The sequence below is a fragment of the Delphinus delphis genome, chromosome 13 (genome assembly GCF_949987515.2).
Source record: "Delphinus delphis chromosome 13, mDelDel1.2, whole genome shotgun sequence".
NCBI classification, from domain to species: Eukaryota; Metazoa; Chordata; class Mammalia; order Artiodactyla; family Delphinidae; genus Delphinus; species Delphinus delphis.
Window position 1 is genome coordinate 29,921,782 of NC_082695.1, and position 20,684 is coordinate 29,942,465.

A 20,684-nucleotide genomic window follows, 5' to 3' on the forward strand; every position below is an offset into this window, starting at 1 on the left:
AGATTGCATTGAATCTGTAGACTGTAGTATGGACATTTAATAATATTAACCCTTCCCGATCAATGAACACATTGGATTTCTATTTATTCATGTCTTTAATTTCTTTCATCAACATCTCATACTTTTCAGTGTACAAATCTTCTACCTCCTTGGTTAAATTTATTCCTAGGTATTTTATTCTTTTTGATGCTATTATAAATGGGATTTTCCCCTTAATTTCTTTTTCATAAAGTTCACTGTTAGTGTATATAAATGCAATTGCTTTTCATATGTTGATTTTATATCTGGCAACTTTGCTGAATTTATTATTAGCTCAATAATTTTTTTGGTGGAGTCTTCATGGCTTTTTATCATGTTATTTACAGAGACAATTTAACTTCTTCCATTTTGATTTGGATGTCTTTTCGTTTTCTCGCCTAACTGCTCTGGCTAGGACTTACAGTACTATATACTGAATAGAAGTGGTGAGAGTGGACAAGCTTGTATTGTTCCTGATTTTAGAGGAAAAGCTAAGTTTCTCCCTGTTGACTGTGATGTTACCTGTGGGTCTGTTATATATGGCCTTTATTATATTACATTCCTTCTATACCCTAACTTGTTAGGAGTTTTTATCATGAAAGGATGTTGAACTTTGTCAAAAACCTTTTCTGCATCTATTGAGGTGACTGCACCACTTCTATTCAAAACTGTACTTACTGATGGCCCTAACTAGTTCAATAAGGCAAGAAATAAAAGGTATGTAGCTTAGAAAGGAAGAAGTAAAGCAGGTTTTATTTCTGGATGACATGATCATCAATGGAGACAAACGCAAGGTATCTATAAAGAGGCTACTAAAACTTATAAGTAAGTATAGAAAGGACAAAGGATACACAGTTGATACATGAAAATTTTGTTTCTATATACTAGCAACAAAAAGTCGGATACTGGGCTTCCTTGGTGGCACAGTGGTTGAAAGTCTGCCTGCCGATACAGGGGACACGCGTTCGTGCCGCGATCCAGGAAGATCCCACATGCCGCAGAGCGGCTGGGCCCGTGAGCCATGGCCGCTGAGCCTGCGCGTCCGGAGCCTGTGCTCCGCAATGGGAGAAGCCACAACAGTGAGAGGCCCGCGTACCGCAAAAAAAAAAAAAAAAAAAAAAAAAAAAAAAAGTTGGATACTGAAATTAAAATATAACTCACAATAGTATCAAAAATAATAAATTTTTAGGGATAAATATAACAAAATTTAAGACTACATAGTGACAAAAAACACTGCTGAAAGAAATTAAAGACCTAAATAAATGGATATACTATGTTTATATGGATTAGAAGACTCAATAAGAGATCAGTTCTCCCCAAATCGATTTATAAATTCAATGCGATCCTAGTCAAAATCTCAGTATGCTTTTTTTTTTTTTTTTATGGTACGCGGGCCTCTCACTGCTGTGGCCTCTCCCGTTGCAGAGTCCAGGCTCCGCATGCGCAGGCTCAGCGGCCATGGCCTACGGGCCCAGCTGCTCCGCGGCATGTGGGATCCTCCCGGACCAGTGCACAAACCCGTGTCCCCTGCATCAGCAGGCGGACTCTCAACCACTGCGCCACTAGGGAAGCCCCTCAGGATGATTTTTTAATAGAAACTGACAAACTGTTTCTAGAATGTATATGAAAATGCTAAGGACCTAAAAAAGTCCAAATAATTTTTGGAAAAAAACAAATTCATGGACTTACATTACTTGATTTCACTATAAAGATACAGTAAGCAAGACAGTGTTTACTGGTATAAAGATAGATTTACAGATTAATGGGACAGAAGGCAAAGTCTAGTCTAGAAATAGACTTGTACATGTGTCCAACTAAGTTTCAAAAGTGCTGCCCATGCAGTTCACTGAGGAAATTCCTTTCAACAAATGGTGTTGGTACAACCGTATCTCCGTATGCAGAAAAAAACAAAAAACCAAAACTTTGACTCTTACCTCACTCCATAGAGAAATATTACCTCAAAATGCATCATATACCTGAATGTATAAAGTGAAGTTATATGTTTTCTAGCAGAAAACATGGGAGAATATTTTAGTGATCTTGGGTTAGACAAAGATTTCTTAAATAGGCTATGAAAAACAGAAACTATAAAGGAAAAATATGGATAAGTGGGACTTCACAATGCAAACTCTTGCTCTTTAAATGACATTGTTAAGCAAATGAAAATCAAGTCATACAGGGAGAAAATACTTGCAAATTATGGCTTTATAAAGGACTTATATCCAGAATATATAAATAAATCTTACAAATCAGTAAGAGGATAATCCAATTTTAAAAGGAACAAAAGATTTAAACAGTTCATCAAAGAATATTTAATTAATGGCAAATAAGCACAGAGAAAGATGCTCAACCTCCTTAGTCATCAGGAAAATAATGAGATGCCACTATACATCCATGAGAATGGCTAAAATTAAAGAGAAGGAAGACCAAGTGTTGTTGAAGGTGCAGAGGAACTGGAACTCTCATATATCGCCAAGGGTTAGGAGGAAAGACAAAGTAGCACAGCCGCTTTACAAGTGAGAATAGTTGGTGGTATCTTCCCATGGCTAAGAAGAATTATTCTTTTCTTCCATCCTTTGTATGATAGTCTTGGTGACTACTACACTGCTTGTTTTTCAACCTCCTTGCCCTAAGACTGCACAGAGGCACCAATACTTGTTAAGGGCCAACCATCTGCAAGCTCTATGACAGACTTTGCTATCTAACAGCTAAAGGAAACAGTTAAAAGCTTTGATTCTGCCTTTTCAAAGGTGTTTCTTCCTTTACAATAAATATTCTTGCTCCTTACAGATCAAGGACTCTATGTATTCATCTAACAGCAGCTCACTTCCAGGTTTGACAGTCCATGAATGTATGCTATTACATTCAAGGGTTTTTCACTCTTATTTAGCCACAGCAGTAAAATATATCTTCTTCTAAAACGAAGTAACCCAGCAATCTCTTGGTTTTTTTGTTTTAAATGGCATTCCTGTTTGTGACCATTCAAGGGATACTAAAAAAAAAATATCTTTAATAGTATTGCTATCTGAATAATTTTGTTTGTAATGAAGGTAAAATATTCTAGTTGCTATTCAGAGGTACCAAGTTAGCATACACAGGTACATCAAAAACTCTAGTGTATACCACATGTAAAGTAGATAGCTAAGGGGAAGCAGCTGCATAGCACAGGGAGATCAGCTCGGTGCTTTGTGTCCACCTAGAGGGGTGGGATAGGGAGGGTGGGAGGGAGACGCAAGAGGCAGGAGATATGGGGATATATGTATATGTATAGCTGATTCACTTTGTTATACAACAGAAACTAACAAGCAATTATACTCCAATAAAGATGTTAAAAAAAAAACTCTAGTGTAAACTGAACATCATGTGGATAAAGAAGTTGCATATATGCCATTTATATTTTTAGTATAAGCACGTTAAGAATTAAGAACCAAGGTGTCTTTTTTTTTTTAAATGTCAGTTCATTGGTTTATTTATTTTTGGTTATGTTGGGTCTTCGTTTCTGTGCGAGGGCTTTCTCCAGTTGCGGCGAGCGGGGGCCACTCTTCATCGCGGTGCACAGGCCTCTCACTATCGTGGCCTCTCTTGTTGCGGAGCACAGGCTCCAGACGCGCAGGCTCAGTAGTTGTGGCTCACGGGCCTAGTTGCTCCACAGCATGTGGGATCTTCCCAGACCAGGGCTCGAATCCGTGTCCCCTGCATCAACAGGCAGATTCTCAACCACTGTGCCACCAGGGAAGCGCAAGGTGTCTTTTTAAACTCAGTCAAAATTACACCAAAAACTTACTAAATTTCTTTCACAGTGGGGAGTAACGGATGGGTGAATACTTCTGGCTGGTTAATATCATTATCTTAAACCATCTATATATTCAGTGTCGTTTTCCACTGTTCCTCCTTCCTACGTGCATGCTACTCTCAAAAACACACTTAGAAATTTCACAGCTCTCTAATGGTCACAGAATCTGTACTTAATACCGGTTAACTCACATCATTTGATTATTAGTCAAAAAAATCGAACCCATAACAACTTAAACTTATCAAGCAAATAAACGCTAGTGGCCCCAGAAGTCCTCGATGATAAAAATTTTCCCACAGTGCTACACATTTAGTAGGCCTGAAACAGACTCAAGAATCTGTACTTTCAATAAATAGCCCAGTGGTCTATATCATTAGAAAAGCTTGAAAAACAAATTAAATGAGGGAGCAATTTTTTTTTTTTTTTTTTTTTTTGCGGCACGCGGGCCTCTCACTGCTGTGGCCTCTCCCGTTGCGGAGCACAGGCTCTGGACGCGCAGGCTCAGTGGCCATGGCTCACGGGCCCAGCCGCTCCGTGGCATGTGGGATCTTCCAGGACTGGGGCACGAACCTGTGTCCCCTGAATCGGCAGGCGGACTCTCAACCAGTGCGCCACCAGGGAAGCCCTCACACATTATTGATGGCGATGAAACTGGGATAACCTCTTTGGAGAAGAATCTGGCAAAACTATTAAAATACAAATGCACAGACTTTTGTCCTGATAATTCAATTTTAGTATTTGCCCTACAGGTGTACTATACAAATATGCAAAGATAATATACAAAGGCATCCACTAAAACGTTACGTGTATCCAAATCACTGGAGAAAAAATCTAAATATTCATTTGTAAAAATGTGGCTAAACAAAGTATAGTACCTTTTTACAGTAAAAGTTATGCAAAAATCCTTTTTTCTTGACCTCTCCTCTTCTGCAGAAACTCTAAATGTTGCGAGTATCAGGACTTGATCCTGGATCCCTTTCTACTCTCTAACACACTCCCTAAATAACCTAATCCCATGGTTTTAAATACCATTGAAGTGCTACTCACTTCCAAATCCATAACTCTCGTCCTCATTTAAAACTCTGTATTTGTATATCCAACTGCCTACTTGACATCTTCACATGGATGTCTAAAATAGGCATACCAAACCAAAATAATACTATAGAGAATTCTTAATTTTCTGTCAAACTTCCTCACCTACCCATCTTCTCCATTTCAAATGGCACCACCCTCCATCCATCACTTAAGCCAAAAATTCAGAAATGCTGACTCCATCTCTAAAGCATATCTCAAATTCAATCCATGTCTTTCCACATCAACTGCTACCCACCCCAAGCTACCAAGATCACTTGAATAGGCTAGTGCAAAAACTCTGCAAATTATCTCCCTGCTTCCATTCTTACCCTACTCCTCCCTTCCTCCTTCTCTTAAACACACACACACACACACACACACACACACACACCCACACACACACACACACCCCTTCTACAAGCAGTGATCAGATCTCTTAAAACTAAAAACCAGATGCTACCACTGACCTGCTTAATTTTTTTGTTGGTTTCCCACTGAAAAAAATCTCAACTCAAACTAAACCATCTATACTATATGAAGCTGAATTAATGGAACAGATGTCTGAAGAAATTTTTAAACCATTTAAAATCCTCAAAGAAATAAGAGAAGACTGATAATATGCAGAAAGACTAAACAGAACCAAGAAGAAATACAGAGTATGAAAGTACAATGATTGAAATAAACAACTCTACAGGTTACATAAATAATAGAAAGAAAAACCCGAAGAATGAGTAAGTGAGCTAGAAGATCAGGCAGAGGATAGTTGCAGAAGGCATCAGAGAGGGATTTTTTTTTTAAAGGAAAATATTAAAGAAGAGACGTTAGAAGTAACAGAATCCATATAATAGAATTCCCAGAAGAAAAAAAAAAATGAAGAAAAGATATTTGAAAAAATTACCAATAATTTTCCAGAACTGAGGAAAGATCAAAGATCTCAGATTAAAGTGTGTGGAATACAACCTGGCACACAGTAGACTTCCAATAAATATTTGCTGAATGAAAGAATGAATCAGTGAATATGAATTCAAGGGCCAAACAAGACAGGAAAGGAACTACACTCAGACACACTATAAACTAAAAAAGATAAACAAAAATTTCAAAATCTTCTAGAGGGGAACTGCAGGTCACACACCCAGGAAATCAAACTGACATCAGAAGTTACGAAAAGCAACATCAGAGGCAAGACAACAATGCAGTAACATTTCAAAATGTTAAGGGAAAAAATTTCAAACCAAAAATCTTTAATCACACTAAGCTATCATTTAAAAGTGAGAGTTCAATAAAGATGTTAAAAAAATAATAAAAATTAAAAAAAATAAAAGTGAGGTTAATGAATGATATTTTCAGGCATAAAAAGGCCTTATAATGTATATATACAAACACCCTGCTTGAAAATTGCTTTTAAGTAGGCACTCAAAAAATAACTGAAATAAATCTATGAGAACTACTGTGTGATGTATGGGAATCAGAGTAAATAACCTAATAAACCTAATATTTCATACAAAAACAAAAATGACAGACGGATGGATGCTTGAAGAATACCCCGAACAATCCAGAAATAAAATTCTACAAAACGTCAACATGGCTGCTGGGACGTTGTTGGGTAGGAGGTGGGGTGGAGGAGACTAGAGGAAGTGAGAAAGTGGTTACAGTACTTCTCGTCTGGAGGAAAGAAAACATATATATTTAAAAATATATTTTAAAATATATTTATAAGATTAAGAAACTGTGGAAGATGAATAAAGATAGTCAATAAAATGTAAATAATTTCCAATATTTGTGTTATTACAATAAATTTATTACATTTATTACAATAAATGAAAATGGATTAAACTCATTAATTAAAAGATATGAGTCTCTGGGCTTCCCTGGTGGCGCAGCGGCTGAGAGTCCGCCTGCCGATGCAGGGGACACAGGTTCGTGCTCCGGTTCAGGAGGATCCCACATGCCGCGGAGTGGCTGGGCCTGTGAGCCATGGCCGCTGAGCCTGCGCTCCGCAACGGGAGAGGCCACAGCAGTGAGAGGCCCGCGTACCGCAAAAAAAAAAAAAAAAAAAAGATACGAGTCTCTGAGATTGGATAAAAATAAGATTCAGCAACATACTTTGTAAAAGAGACCAAAAAAGGATACTAAAATGGTTGACGATAAAAGGATAAGAAGACACACCAGGAAATATAACCCTAGGCTGGTAGACTTTTCTTTAGGCCCCATTCATAAATAATTCAGACCCTTCCTGGTCTGGGCGCAGCTCCCTGCCACTCCTGGGCCTGTGGGTTCCAGGGCTGCATTAAAGCTCACACACTAAAAAGGTATCTGTCTATTTTCTTTATAGGACAGGGCTTCAATTTCTGCTTCCTATTATGACTTTGAGGTTTTTTTTCCATTTCAGGCACCTGCAGATTCCTCTTTCTTGCTTTCAAGCTCAGCTGTGTTTTTTAAATATTTTATTTTTAATCTAGCTTTCCGTATACATTACTAAAATGGAAGGGAGTATCCCCAGTCTGCCTCATAGTCCAGAAGTCCCCAGAAGATGCACTTAATTTCTTAATCTTTTTATTTTATTTTTACTTTTAAATTTTTAATCTTAATTTCTTCATCTATATTATGAAATGGTAATGCTCAAATAATAAGGCTATGAGAAGTAAATAAAATATCTTAGCATACATAGTCCTTGGTGCATATAAAATATTCAAATGCTGCCCTCTAAATTTACCAGCAATTTTACATCCTACCTAAAGAAAGTAAAGCTAGAGCCATAAGCATGGAATGGAAATTGCTAACTTTTTTCCTGCTCCAGCTTCCACTGGGCTGCAGCTATGCTGAGGGTAAAAATGCTTCCTCCAAAATTTTTTTGAAAAAAAAAAAGGTAACCAGTAAAGGACCAGCAACAGAATTCAATGACCCTTAAGAGTCATTCAGTAGGGACTTCCCTGGTGGTCCAGTGGTTAAGACTCCGCACTTCCACAGCAGGGGTCATGGGTTCGATCCCTCGCTGAGGAACTACGATCCCGCATGCAGCACAGTGCAGCCAAAATAAAATGGTTACTTTAAAAAACAATAAATAAATAAAGGTCATGGAGCTCATCCTTTAAAAAAGAAAAAAAAAAAGTCATTCAGTTAGGAAAGTGACTATTATTTTCTCTGATTTGATCTGGGAGCCTGAAGTCCAAGATTCTATGCTGAGATCTACCACTGACTTTTTGGTTGACCTTCATCACTTCTCAGTATTTGTTTCTTCTTGAAAGTTAGGCTAGATAACATTGAAGATCTCCTATTTTTCCAAAATTCTGATTCCAGAATAAGATGTTTAGAACAATTTCACTCCATTCTATTTTTCTATGAATACAAAAATGATAGCTTAAAGTACTAAACAATGACATCCTTATTGCTGTGTTCCCCCATGCAAAAAAAGTAAACCATTAGACATAAATACTAAACATTTCCTACTTGCACAAAGACCAAAAGCTTAATTCCCTCACACTTAAAAAGTGGTCTTAAAAAATAATGGAAAAGGCCTCATGGTAAATGGTCATGCTTCTGGGATATTAACTGTACCTCCCTAACACCTCAACTACTTAAACAATTCAAGTGAGAATTCAGTCTATGAAAAGGGTTTGTGCTTGCTTTATCATACCTTCCCAAAGTAAGGCATGGTTGATTTTCACCACGATGTTTTCTGGCAGCTATTCCATAACACAAGAATAATATGGCTGTATTCCAGACCAAGAAATTAGTATCATCAAAATCACAAATTTAACCAACAGCATGAAAAAGATGAAAACATCCACATCCTTTAAAATAAACTGTCCTCAACACTGCCCTTAAGACAATATTTTTTAAAGTCCTTAAGGAATGTTTATGGTCTATTTTATACAGTTCTATATTAAATTTTTTAAAAATAAATTTTTTAATTTTTATTTTTGGTTGTGTTGAGTCTTCGTTGCTGCGCGCAAGCTTTCTCTAGTTGTGGCGAGCGGGGGCTACTCTTCGTTTTGTTGCGCAAGCTTTTCACTTTGGTGCCTTCTCTTGTTGCGGAGCATAGGCTCTAGGCGTGCGGGCTTCAGTAGTTGCAGCACGCAGGCTCAGTAGCTGTGGCTTGCGGGCTCTAGAGCGCAGGCTCAGTAGTTGTGGCCCACGGGCTTAGTTGCTCCGTGGCATGTGGGATCTTCCCGGACCAGGGCTTGAACCCGTGTCCCCTGCATTGGCAGGCGGATTCTTAACCACTGCATCACCAGGGAAGCCCTATACAGTTCTATATTAACTTTTATAATGAGCATGTACTCCTTGTATAATCTACAAATAAAAATTTTAAAAATAATAAAATAGGTCGACTTACACTTGGTTTGCTCTGGAGAACTACAGTGTTCTGGTTAGAACCCAAGGGGAAAAAATAATGAGATGGCAGGTGAGAGAACTACTTTAGAGAGAAGAAGAGGGAAAGAGGTAAAAGGTACTTTCATGTGTTTTATGTTTTCTAACCCAGCCATCAGAATAGGAAAGGAAGCAAAAGATTCAGGACAGAAGCTCAATCCAGTAAATATAGGCTGCACTTTGGGTTGGTGTTGCTATATATTATCTCCTTCGGAAAGCTGAGCATGGCAGTTAATTTAGAAGACTATACCAAGTAAATGCACTGTAAATAGTCTATTTGGTTTAGCTCTATGTGTGTATTACCTTCAAAATTCCACAAAGGTAAACCAACAGTATAAAATAGAGTAACATTTAGGCAGCCAAACTGCTTGAAATGTAAACAACCAAGGGTTCATGCTTGCTATATCATACCTTCCCAAAGTAAGCCATGGTTGATTTTTAGCACAATGTTTTCTGGCAGCTATTCCATAACATTTTCCCACAAGAAAATGATGATTGTATTCCAGACCAAGAAATTACACACGCCCACGCAAGACAGCAGACCACACTGAAGGGACAGCAAAAACTGAAACACGATAGGGTAGAAAATGAGGCTAAAGAGGAGGAAGGGAGCAACATGAAGCACCTCGTCATTGTGTTGTTTGATCTTTATGATGACAAAAGCAATTTAAGGCTTTAAAAAAAGGCAGTGACACAATTCAAGCAGCATGTTTAAAAAGGTGCCATGGGGGGAAAAAAAGTGCCATTGGTGAAACTCTGGAAGACACACTAAAGAGGAATTACAGGAGAGACACGGAGACCACTTCAATTGTAACGACCAGATTGTGAGGTGGGAAGGAATAGTCAGCAAGAGCAAGGAGGCTAGAATGACATCAGCAACAAGAAGTAAAAATGCTTTGAAAATAATTTAAAAGAAACAATTAGCATTTATCTGTTATATTTATCTTCCAATAGTAATGACTAAACAATACCTCAAATTTTTTAAAAATAAAATTCTCATTACTTCATTAGATAATATTTACAAAAGAGATTAGTGGTAAAAAGATTTTTTTGGCACTGTCAAACAGTGGACCATAAAGGATCACGTTCTAACAATGTATTTAGAATTTTTAAAGAAAGTAATACAGGCAGCTGGGTTTACAATGAGCTATTTGCCCTCGGTATGTACGTATATTTATATATACATTCATTTCCAGATGTAAAGGTCGACATATAAAATACTCATCTGCAATGGGGAGTTGACATAAATGACTTCTAAGGTTCTAAGATTCTAAAAATGAGTTGCTGGGTTTACTGACCTCTTTCTAGCCCTACAGGGCTCTAAATGTGCAACTTCCGTAGACCAGCAGAGGGCTGCAACAGCCCAGAGAAAATGGTGAGGCAGCTTGACTTGCATCTCTGGCACTGGGCGGTGGAAAAATTACAATACTGAAAGTAGAGAACTAACAACCACTACGTATTCACTTCACTGTCAACAGATTCTTAAAGGGGGCAAGAGCAAACCCCAAAGCCTGAAAACTAGAAGCACTCATAATTAAGCATTTTGCCACCAGCTCCTTTCTCTTCCTGCAAAATAGCAGTGTTTGGAAGCAGAACAAAATCTCACTAACATAGGGTAATTAGAAGGGAAAAAAAGCCAGACAAAATGAGTTAGCAACTCACACTTCCTTTCAGACCACTGCTCCACACCGCTGCTACCAGACTAATCTTCCTAAAATGATAATTTCATTAGGTTACTCGCACATCTACTTTGCCAATCTGTTCTGTATATAGTGCAGTGAAGTCTTTACTTTGCCTAGATTTTAAGGTACATTTCTACCTCATGTATACAAATCTTATTTTCAACTCCTCTAGTGAGACTGCTCTTACTGTTATACACAATATGCAACAGAGAGACTTCCCTGGTGGTCCTGGTGGTCCAGTGGTCCCCTTCCAATGCAGGGGATGCGGGTTTGATCCCTGGTCGGGGAACTAAGACTCCACATGCCGTGGGGCAACTGAGCCCTCACACCACAACTACTGAGCCCACGCACCTGAACTAGAGAGCCTGCGTGCCGCAAACTACACAGCCCACACGCTCTGGAGCCCGCACGCCACAACTAGAGAGAAGCCTGAGCGCCGCAACAAAAGATCCCGTGTGCCGCAACTAAGACCCAACTCAGCCAAAAATATAAATTAATGAATACATAAATAAGTACATAAATAAATAAAAATGGGCAGGGAATGAAAAAATATGTAATAGAATTGAAACGGAAAAGGTCACTGTGGTGAACTTTCCATAAAGAAACAAATCTACATAAGTCTAGGGAAAGGGCAGATCCACTGTTGGGAAAAGTTTGTGCAAAGAGGGAGATAGGAATTTGCCTGGGGAAGTGAGGAAATGGCTCAAGGAAAGGTATACAGAGGGGTTCAACTGAATTGTAATTCTTAAGGTTGGTGATAGGTAGAAGGTTCTCACTATGCTATCTTCTGTACCTTTTAAATTATTTGAACTATTTCAAAATTTAAAAAAGTTTTTGGTATTTTACTTTGCCCCTCAAAAGACAAGCAGCCCATCTACTCAACAGATCATACGCCTGGTGGCATTCTCAGTACTACTCACACTTTAATCCCAAATAATGCCCTCATTTTTACGGCTTTCTATTTTTTAAAATATTTATTTATTTATTTTTGGCTGCACTGGGTCTTCGTTGCTGTGCACAGGCTTTCTCTAGTTGCGGCAAGCGGGGGTTACTCTTTGTTGTGGTGCGCAGGCTTCTCATTGCGGTGGCTTCTCTTGCTGTGGAGCACGGGCTCTAGGCTCGCGGTCTCTAGAGCACAGGCTCAGTAATTGTGGCGCACGGCTTAGTTGATCCGCGGCGTGTGGGATCTTCCTGGACCAGGGCTCAAACCTGTGTCCCCTGCATTGGCAGGCAGATTCTTAACCACTGCGCCACCAGGAAAGTCCCAATGGCTTTCTTTATAAATGACAGGTACATACTTCAGCCTTAAATGAAAGGAAAAGACTTCTAATTGCTTAGATAATTGGGTGCAGTTTGAATAGTGGCACATTAAAAAAAGAGAGATTTGAGATAAAGGATATGGCATAAAAAACCAGAATCGTTTATGATAATCATGGCTTCTGCAATGTAAGTCTGAGATCCTGAAAATCATCTTTATCTACACCCAAACTCTCTATGCAGTTAGAGGTACTAAAATCAGTACCCCGCCCAAGAGAGCAAAACTTACGGAAGTATTAAGTTATTGCTAATCCACATACCACATCATTCCCACCCTGACCCAACAATAAGGTGGGTTATTAGCACTACTTCAACTATAGCCAAAGTTGTAGCTTCCATACAACTTCACACCAGGGCTGAACTGTCTGGGCCTTTAGTCCTGACCTGCTATCTCTGTCTTCTGCACACTCTCCAACATAAACCCACCTGCTATACTCCGCACAAGAATTCAGGACAACTGCCAAATTTAAATGAAGCATAATCTACAAAGATACTGAATCACTATGCTGTACACCTGAAACTAATATGATTGATATTGTAAATCAACCAGACCTCAATAAAAAAAAGAATTCAGGATAACTGCATATAGGGCATTTAAAAGAAAACATGCTCTAAACTGACTTAGGGTAGTAGTATTATTGGTTGCTCTTTTAGTCAGGGCAATTTAGGATTATAAACTGTTTCCCTGCCAAAGTATGCTGAGGAGAATAATAAGAAATATGGTACCGAGGGACCAAAGCATAGTAAATTCACTGTATTTTAACAGCTGTATAAGTAAGTAACAAGAAAAGTGTGGTACTATGGAAACTCCAACCCCAGTGACAAACAATATGTATTTGATTTTTAAAATAAAACATTTCCTGAAATATAATCATGTAAATGTTATGAACTGTGGATAAAAAAGACAAATCTCACTTATGATGCTGATATTAAACAACTTTATCTATGAAAAGAAATATACTATAAAAAATAAATGCCTAAAAACACAAATTAGGACTATTTAAGAATGTAACAGTTCTACATCAAAAATTCAACTTAAATTTCCAAGTCAGTGATTCTTAGTCTTTTTTGCACAGACCCATGTCAGGGCCTGAAAGCCATAGGTTCTTTCACTAAAAAATTTGCAGGGTAACTTCCAAATGTTTACAGAACCTCTCTGTAATTATGGATCCTTGTTTTAAGTAATTATCTCTTGCAGCTAGATTTTAAGCTCCATACAAGAAGTCTTCTTCAGATATGTGCTTAGCATTGGCACCTAAAACCTTAAAACCTAAGCACCTTTTCAATGATCTCTTTGTGTCCTATATGAATTCTATACAACCTCGAATTATTTTCTAAGAAAATCTGTATTACATTACTCCCCATATTGGAAATTAATTTTTATTAAGCTCTTCTTCCTAGCAATCATGGCCTTTTTCATCTGCTACCCATCTTTTCTCCCTTAGTCCCAGTTCATCTCTTCTGCCAGTCAGACCATCCTCCTGTCGTTAGCATCAGGGTGATCCTTTACACTGTGATGGAATCTACGGTACAACAATGAACAAGACAGACATGATCCATGTCCTTGAGGGCTCACCATGTTCCTTTCTACACCAACTAGAAAGCAATTTGAATGACTAAACAATAATACTGTCCGCCTATTCCACATGTCTATGTTTTGTTCATTGAGTGTAAATCCTTTAAAAAAAAAACAACCTATGATATTGTCTTCGCTTATATTTTCTAAACTCCTGTCTCAACGCTAAATGCAATAGCGTTCATAGAAACATTTAAAATTTGTTAACTAAACATGCAGTGTTTAAAACCTTCTTGATTATATCCATAATACTAGCTCACTGTGGCAAAACTTGAAAATACAGAAAAATAAAAGAAATTCTGGTTACTTTCATATTCAATATCCAGAGATAATCTGTCACACTGTCAGACTGGATCATTCAAGAACTTTCACTCCTTGTAAAAATCCATAATACAAAACAATTATTTTCCCCATAAAGGCTCATATTTTATCTATCATTTTACCTTTTTTTCTCTTAATAATATCAGCTTCTTTGAATGTGCAGTTTTGTAAAGGAGCAATACAGACACTGATTTAAACTCATCTGTATAATGGCAACAAGATAAACTTCACAAGGTAATGGTAAAGAGTGAACGAAAAGTTATGTGGAGAATCCATTATCAATCACAGGACATTTGTAATTATGCCTCTGACCAAAAGATATGAAGTATCAATTCACAGAAGAGAAAATGCAAATGATTATTTCTCCATGTATTAGCTAATGATCCAAATTCCTGTAGCTAAAATCAAACCCTTCATACCGCAATTAAAGATGAAAGCCTTGGATGTAAAATGACAGCAGTAATATAACTTAAATGTAATGACACAAATTTTAATTGGTGACCAACAATTGTTTACTTTCAACAGCATGAGCACAAACAGAAGGTAAAGAGGTATTTTTTTGTTCTGTTGGACTGCAGCTTAAAGAGAACACTCATCTTCATTCTTGGGATGTTTTTATGAATTCTGGAAGACAGGGATAATTTCTGAAGGTTGAAGAACCACTACTGGGTGATCACCTCAGCTATCAATCTACAAACGAAGTTGGTTGATCTTAAGAAAAAATTTTTCTCAAAGTAATAAAATTACATTTATATAACACAAATTTTAAGTTAGTTCTTGAGTAATAGCACCTAGAGTTGGAGACATTCCAGTAACAACTTTTTGAAGTTTCTCCATAACTAGATATGTAAAATATCTATTCTCATCATATATTAAAATAACACATATGTAAGTATCTAACAGTACCTAGAATACTAATGCTCAATAAAAGGTCTTTTCTTTGATCACCAAGTAACTTCCAAATAGTTAAAATTAAACTCTGGTAAAAAGAACTTATTTTAACTCAGAGGTTGCAAGACTTTAGTACATAATATTAAAATATAAGCCAAGGCTTTATTCCTAGTTACAATATTTTTGTGCAAATTATGGTAGGAAACATTCTGTAAATTTTAAATTTTCTCATCTAAGTGACATCATTAAACACCAGCACTAATTAGTAAAGTGGTATAAAGAATGTTTTTAGTATTTACTCCTACCCTGCTTGTTAAAGTTTCAGAAGTGGTAGAACAGAATGGAAGAAAGCTGTGTACAATGCGGCTTTGGTGGAAGAGAGAATAAAAGTAGGTGTTTCTTTCCTCTTCCTTCAGATTTGCTAATGCTTCTCTTTCACGAGTGCATTTCAAAGGAGTCTAGCATTACTCCAGAGAATTTTAACCTGGATCCTATCCATGGTTCAATATCATTAGATTAGCGGATTTTTTGCTGATCTCAGAGTAGCTGTGAAATTCAAGAGATCGGATATAAAATGTACTTCATGAACTACAGAACATCGTAATTTTTTACATACTATTATCTTTTATCGTGAGTTACTACAGCTATTTCTAGAAAGAGAGAGCCACACACACATGGTTTTTGTTCTCTATTAGAAGTCAGAATGCCAAAAAAACTCCTATGTAGGAAGAACAACAATCTGAAATGTAAGAAGCTACAGGACTCTCCCAACTCTTTCAAGCAATAAGGTAGTTTAACAACATAGCATTTATCACAAGTATTTGTGGTATCTCCCCCAACTGTGGCCCAAATACAAACTGATAAACAGAAATGTAAACTACTACATATTTTGAAACAACTTTAGTGCAATAAACAAATATTAAGGGACTGGCCAAAAAAAGACACAATTTTTAAAAGCCGAAGAAAAATGATTTTGCAACTTGCAGCTTCATAATTTACCTCTTCTATTTACCTCAATTTGGAAGCATTTCTGTATTTAAACCTAATTCTCTAAGAACTTAAATTTGAATTTCTTAGAATTGTGGAAGGTTCCACTAATCAGAAAACCTAGTTTTGGTTGCTATTTTCTAACCTGGACAAACTCATATTTACTCTTGCTTGATCTATTCCTTTATAAAAGTCCCAAATGAATTTGGTTAGTTTTCTTTCTCCTTCAGTCACTGTTTAAAGTATGTTTCCTTAGAACAATGAACATAATATCAAGGTGGAGTCTGTTAGAACAGCCTCTTAGTACTAACAACTGTAGTCCTTCTGTTGCTGGCGAGACTAATTTGCTTCTGACAACATAAAAAAACCCAACTACATCAGCATCTCATTAAAAGGCTTGCTGGACTGTTTTCCACAATTCTCGTAAGGTATTTTCTTTTCTTTTTGTTTTTTAACCAACATAGTAGAAGGTAGAATGCTGCCCCCCACCCCACCAAATTTTTCACAAAGTCAGAAACTTAAAAACTGCCCTAAAACTTCTCAAAATCAGCTGAACACTCTTAGAGGTAGAATACAGAGAAATGGTTAAGAATGGGGACGGCAGAGTCTGTCACTTTTTTAGGTCTGTGAATATCTGTACACCACGTAACAGTTCAAAGCCTCATTCTCCTCAGCCACAGTATCTGTTTTACAGGGTTATTATGAAAATTATCTGAAATATTTCACTTAAAACTTTGAACACAGATACGTGCAGATTCTACATGCTCAACAAATGCTTATCATAACCTTTAGCTTCAAGGTTACAAATAATCCATGTATGTAACACTACAATACTACAATGATGTTCCCAGTATTATCGATTTAAAGCGCTAAAAGAAAAAGGTCTTTAAACCTAACAGCAAAAGTCAACAGTGTCTTAACATTTCTGCACTTATATTTTAGATCTACAAGATAACCTTAACATGAACTACTCAAAAGCTGAGTTTATAAAGGAAATTACCTCCTGTTATTGCCATTATCTAGAAACTAGCAACAAATTAACATTTTTACTAAGATACTTTCACTATTACTTTTAAAAAGCCACTGCCTGTTAAAGAAACAGATTATGCATGCATGAGTGTATATGAGAATGTTTTCAAATGCTATATGAAGAAACTTCATATTCTCCAGAGGAAGTCAGGCTCTAACAACCGCAATATTTAAAATGTTCATAAGAGGCTTTACTAAGATTAGAACTAAGTAGGGATCAGAAAATGTATCTACAGGGAGTTATAATCTATAAAACAGCAGGTGCTCAAAACAATGAAGCTAAGGCTAAGCAAAAACCTAGGGATCTAGACACCTTAGATAATACAATAGAAAACTGTATTTATTTTAAAAATAATGTCACCACTTTTTACACAGATAAAAGCTTATAGTATATAATGTGCTTTCCATATGTAATCACATTTGTTCCATCAAACAATCCTGTAAATTGTGTAGGAAAATTATTTTTTGCAGATTACAAAGGCAAGGTTCTGAAAGTATGATTTGTCAAAAACCACAGTTAGGAAGTGACAAATCAAGAATGTAAACCCTGGCCTTCTCACTTTTATTTGCCTGTTCTTTCCACTACTCCATAAAGCTACTTCTTAAAGAAGCAAATTAGCATCTTCAGAAAAAAAAATCTCTAGGCCAAACCACAGACTGTTTTAATTAGCTGTGCTGACTTGGGTAAGTCATTCCCCCTTACCAGGCCTTCATTTTCTCATCTGTAAAATGAGAGAAACGGATTGGAAAATCTGAGGTCTCTTCCAGTTCTAAGGATAAATCTCTAAACTACAATCTTTACAGAGTGCAAGCATTTTACAAATACATGTTGATGTCAGCTTCCGCAACAAGTTCCAAGTCAGAAAGTGGTGTCATTAGCTATTAAGCAACCTACTGCAATTACTGGATAAATTCTTCATGTCTATCTGATAGATGTTGCTTCAGTAGCATCAAGTTTATATACAGAAAGCTGTCTAAACCTTTTATGGACTACGATGGACATGATTAATCTCACTAGTCATTCTCCTTTTAGCCTGAAACAATGCTCTTAAAACATAAGAATGGCTTACAGAAAATTTAACTACTCATCAACTCATACCAAGAAACTGAACATTTTTACTATTATTTTTATTCTATAGAATAAAAACGTCTTTTCCAATGATGAGTTTTCCAAATATCCCTATTTCTCCAGTCTACCTCGAAGATGATCAGTTACCTTTTACAGCAACTTCTATAGCAAAAAAAAAAAAAGTAACACAAACAATTTGATAAAAACATCTTCCTTTTAAATTCATTCCACCAGTTGGGCGCTCGTCTCCAAACAAAATTCAAGCTTTTTTCCCCCTTCCTGGTATTAAAGAACTAAAATCAAAGACCGCACAATGTATTTCCACCTACTAAGTTCTTTCCTCATCTGAATACTTTATTTTCTTTACTCTGCCTCAAATAGTCTTCATGGAATACACACCCAGAGATTTCCACTTTCCCAGCTCTGCTTGTTCATAAAACCATCCTAACAACAACTATGGAAACCAGAGAGATTAAGAACATTACAGGCATCCTGCTCTTTTCCTTCCATGAATACTACTTAAGTTTTACTTCATTTTAACACCTTGCCTGTCCCTAAAATAGAACACATACCCCGAATAGTTAGGCTTGACCTTACTCAGTCAACCGTCTGCAGACCTTTAGAAATTTGGTTACTGCTTGTGTCGACTATAAAAGATCTTTTAGTAAAGCCTTCCCCCCCTTGCCTATGAAACATTTCGAATGTTTACATGTTTTTGCGTTTAGCCCAAATTAAAGACTTTTCCCAACAAGCTTAGCTAATATAACGACTTGATCTTACACAGTCGACACTATCTCATTTTGTTTTTTAAGCCACTTGGCACCAATATAGCACATGTTCTGCCAGTTCTGAGCTAATCTCCAGGAAAGCCTTTGTATAACGACTGAAGAAACTGAAACAGATCAGTGCCCAAGATTTTTAAGAGCCTATATAAGCATATGTTTTTAATCAACAATTTATTTTAAAATAGCTATTTCACCAGTTCGCCTTCTTTTATAATTTACATAAACCGTTTTAAAATAAAAAAGGACACATGACTGAGAACTCAGGTTCACTTCAACTTCAGGATTAGAGCCGATTCCGAAGTGTTAAGGATCTCTGGGTCTGCGACCCTTTTCACTGCGTCCGCAGGGTGTAAATTACACTCTCGACCGCTAACACCGCTTAAACTGTTTCCTACGGTTTCTACGGGTACAAGAGTGTCAACTTCCCGTCCTAAACTGTTTCTTACTGTTATTATTAAAACAGCTGTCAGCTGGGCTTCGGTGACCTCTTTGTACAACCGTTTATTCAACGCTTTGGGAACCTCGAGGCTGCGTCACACCGTGTTACCCTCGAACTAGCTCCAAGAACCCGGCGGCCCAAGGGTCCGAGAACGCCGGGGCCCGGCTCGTCCGCGCCGCGAAGCTGCCTACCCGCGGCCCCGGGCTGGGGGCGCCCCGCCCCCACCCCGCCCGGCTCCCGGCGGCGCCCCCCCAGCCGCGCACGCTCGCTCCCTCATTCCCTCGCACGCACACGCGCCGCGGCCCCGCCATGTTCCGGGAGCGGCGCGGCCGCCCGCGGAGCCCCCGCCCCCCGCTCGGGCAGCTGCCGCCGCGCCGCGACCACTGCGCTCCCGGCGGGGCAGCCGTACTGTCAGCGCGGCGCCGCAGGGCGGGGCGAGTCCCTACCTCGCTCGGGGGAGGGGACGGGAGCCGGCGCGACTGAGGGGCTCCTCCCGGGCTCCGGGGCCGGGGCTTGAAACCGCGCCCCTCCTTCCTCCTCGCCTGTCGCCACGCCCCCCTCGCCCGCACGGACCCGAGGCACGGCCGGCGCGGGAGGGTCTATCCCTGGAACGAGGGCCTCGGCGCCGCCGTCGCTGTCGTGGTCTTCGCCGCCGCCGCGAACGCCGCCAAGGCCGGGCTCGAAAACATCTCCGGTCTCCGCCGCCCCTCACCACAGCCTGCTCGCTCCCAGGACGGCGCCGTCCGGCGATTGGCCGCGGCGCGGGCACGTGACGCGCCGGGCACGGGACGGGCGGCGTGAGCGCTCCGCCCCCGGCCCCGCCGCCCCTTCCGCCCGCCTCCCCGCGCCGCGGCCCGCCGCTCTGCCTGGGCCGGGAGAAGCTTCCCGAGCCGGGGGCGGGGGTCGGGGCGTACCAAGTGGACGCGGGGGTGCGGACCCCACCCGCCTCGCCGCCTCCCCTCCGCCGGCACCAGCCCCAGAAGGGAGGGGCCTAGGGGAGCGAGGGAGCCGCGCAGGCGCCGCCGACGTGCCGGGCCGGCGGGTGCCGCTTCGCGCTCTGCGGCGACCATGGCCGTGGCAGTGACTGGAAACTTCTGGAAATGGCGGCAGCGAGGAAGAGGAGGCTCTGTCTACGTTGGGTATTCACATGTTATTTTTGCGGGGGCGGGCGGACGAGTTTGCGAGCTGGGACCCGGGAGAACAACGCTGCTGCCCCGGCTGGCGGCGGAGGCGGGTGTCCGCCCCGGCTCGCGGTGGACTGCGGGCCAGGGGCGTTGGGAAAGGCGGTGCGGCCGGGTCCGCGCACTGCGCCTGCGCGCCGACGGCCGCACC

At 39.5% G+C, this 20,684-nt stretch overlaps 1 protein-coding gene across 3 annotated transcripts in view; it reads right to left on the reverse strand.

The window, feature by feature from the left end:
- The window catches only part of ANKRD12 (ankyrin repeat domain 12), a 111,930-nt gene extending 91,799 nt beyond the window's left edge, over window positions 1-20,131 (reverse strand). The window contains exon 1 of one of the 3 annotated variants that reach the window (XM_060028679.2): window positions 19,926-20,131. The gene's annotated coding sequence lies outside the window, so the exon portion shown is untranslated. Of the gene's footprint in view, window positions 1-19,798 lie in introns of all 3 variants that reach the window. The other 2 variants (XM_060028678.2, XM_060028680.2) reach the window with 2 other exon arrangements.
- Between the last annotated feature and the right edge of the window lie 553 nt (window positions 20,132-20,684).